The 2,484-nt window shown below is 39.3% G+C and overlaps 1 pseudogene; it reads right to left on the bottom strand.

Annotated features, from left to right (window-relative positions):
- Positions 1 to 305: 305 nt before the first annotated feature.
- On the bottom strand, positions 306 to 2,266 carry LOC136241190 (peroxidasin-like; annotated as a pseudogene).
- Between the last annotated feature and the right edge of the window lie 218 nt (positions 2,267 to 2,484).

Consider the following 2,484-nt stretch of genomic DNA (forward strand, 5'->3'; position numbering starts at 1 on the left):
TCATGTGGTTGTGAGTGGTGGTCATTTTGTTTGAGTAGTGGTCGGTACAGATCACTGCCTACCACTGTAGGCACATACCAGGAAAATCACATTCTGACAGAAGCTTATATTATTGGCTGCCCATATATGGTTTCAGTATAATGTTTGTCCTATTTTCTCCTGTACATTTCTACACAGCATTGCATAAGTATATTATGCAATACAAATTCTATGCAATTTATATGATTATAATAAGACTGAGGTACATAAATCATAATTTTTAAACTACAAACATATTTTATAAAAAACTATAGCTAGTGTACTGATTAGCAGGTGTCTTTCCAGTAATTTAGTTGTAAGCCTGGTAAGCTATCACAGCTTTGTTCCTCTTGTCCTGTCTCAGATGCTTTAGGAATGATGCTAGTTATGTCATCACCATTATCACTGATGATTTTGGACAATCTAATGTCACTCAGTAAAGTAATCTGGCTTGGAGTGAATACTCCTGGGTTCTCCCAATAGAATATCGGTCTCCATTACGAATATCAGATAATGTTTTTCCAATGATACATGCAAATGTAGGACCTAAACTGGATCCACGGATCCTTTCTTCAGCCAATCCCCCAGCAAATAAGTCAATGCCATCCCTAAATCCAGTGAAACCATAAACATTTCTCAGTAAAGCTTCAGTACTCTGGCTATGAAATCTTGATTGAACTCCAAAAATGTCAAAGCAGTATTGTTGAAAGCTCCTATAAGATGGTTGTCCATGCTCACGGCCACATTGTATATTGCGAGCTGCTAGGTCTTGCCCAAGTGTTGAATTACTGGGTGCAATTAGCTGTTTGGTTAGAATTCTAGTAAGAAATTCATCAACTTCTCTTGAACTATCTTGCATGAGACCACGTAATATAGGATCAGTCCCACCACTAAGAAAATATTGCAAAGGGTTGAAGAAAGAATCACGTAATGAGAGTGGTCCAATGTCTAAAGGTTTATTGTCCTTGTCAAGACGAGTGAACTCTGGTCTGATCAAAGCATGCCCAAACCTAAATGCTGCGGTAGCGAAAGAGTTTGGTATAGTGGCATCAGTATTAGGAGAGAAGCCAGGATAGGATCCAATAAATGTATTAAAGCCATCCTCTCCAAAAATTACTGGAAGGAATTCCTTGTAGGTAATGATTTGTATCATGGCTCCAACAAGTTTACGACCTTCTTGATAAAGCCTCTCATCATCCCAGCAAGGATTCAGTTTAGCTAATTCTGTTACAATGAGATTGTGTTGTCTTAGCCATATAGTGTGCATGATTGTTAGAGCAACATTCTCATTAACTCTAACATCACCATCTACAAAATGTGGTACACCACTATCAGAAGCTTCACTATCAGCTTGAGATTCGAATGGAAGGTTACCTTTCACCAGTTACTCCACCCTGTTTTAACAGACCACCAGAAAAAAGACGAAGTGAGTCTGCTACCTCTTGGGTGGATCCGTAGATCATAGAACCATCTAAAAAGTGTGTTATCTGATTGATCTGTTGCCTTGCCATATCAAAATGTTCACTTTCACATGTTCCAACAGACCTAGTTAAAGGCAGGCACTCTCCTCTGTTTGGACCCCTTCTACCAAATGCTGAATCTTGTGGTGAAACTTTAATAGGATAACAAAATTGTTCATTCTCTTCTATATCACAGCTCTCCTCACAAATTGTGGTGTTGAATTCAGCCAGCAAGTCCAAGTCATGACCAACAAACTGGCCCCATATCATAATGAGGTGGTTAAATTCTGTGCTAAGGACAGGAAAATCTTGAATCACTACTGCACTAACAGCTCTTGCACTAGGCCATGGACCTGCTAAAGGGTCACCATTCACTTGCTGGTCATATCCTATGCTTCACTTTCAGCAATGTTCAACCCATTTCACAGCATTACGAATGAAGAACAGTAGGAGAAGCACCTCTGCAATCAATCCATGGCCAAATACAGATGATTTCTGCAGGGAAGCCATCAAGCTACTGCAAATCAACACCCAGGGCTGTCAGCAAAAATAAATGGGACACAAAGGAGGCCCATAATGCGTACCACAGGAAGAGAGATGCCATCTTCATACTCAGCTGGTTGAAGACGTTTGAAAGCAGTATTGGCAGCTCCCTTGGTTGGATGGAGAAGATTGTTACATGTTCCATTAATTGAGTGGAATTTGCGTGTTGCTGAGCAGTTGAGTAACTCTGAAGTGTTCAAGCACCGAGCAAAGTCTAGCATCAAATTAATCCCTTCTTCACTCATGTCTGAAATGTGGAAATAAGTGATGTTGAAATACTTAACATATTCACCAAATTCTTATACTCCAATGATGATAGGTACATTATGAACTTTAGAATGCCACAGCTGAATCTTATAAGGTCAACATACATACAAGTACGTATTTGTCTTGTCTTTACACTGTGTGTTAAAATCTTGAGTCACACATCAATTAGAAACGTTTCCTTTCAGTCTTTAATGAC

The sequence above is a fragment of the Dysidea avara genome, chromosome 12 (assembly GCF_963678975.1).
Source record: "Dysidea avara chromosome 12, odDysAvar1.4, whole genome shotgun sequence".
NCBI lineage: Eukaryota > Metazoa > Porifera > Demospongiae > Dictyoceratida > Dysideidae > Dysidea > Dysidea avara.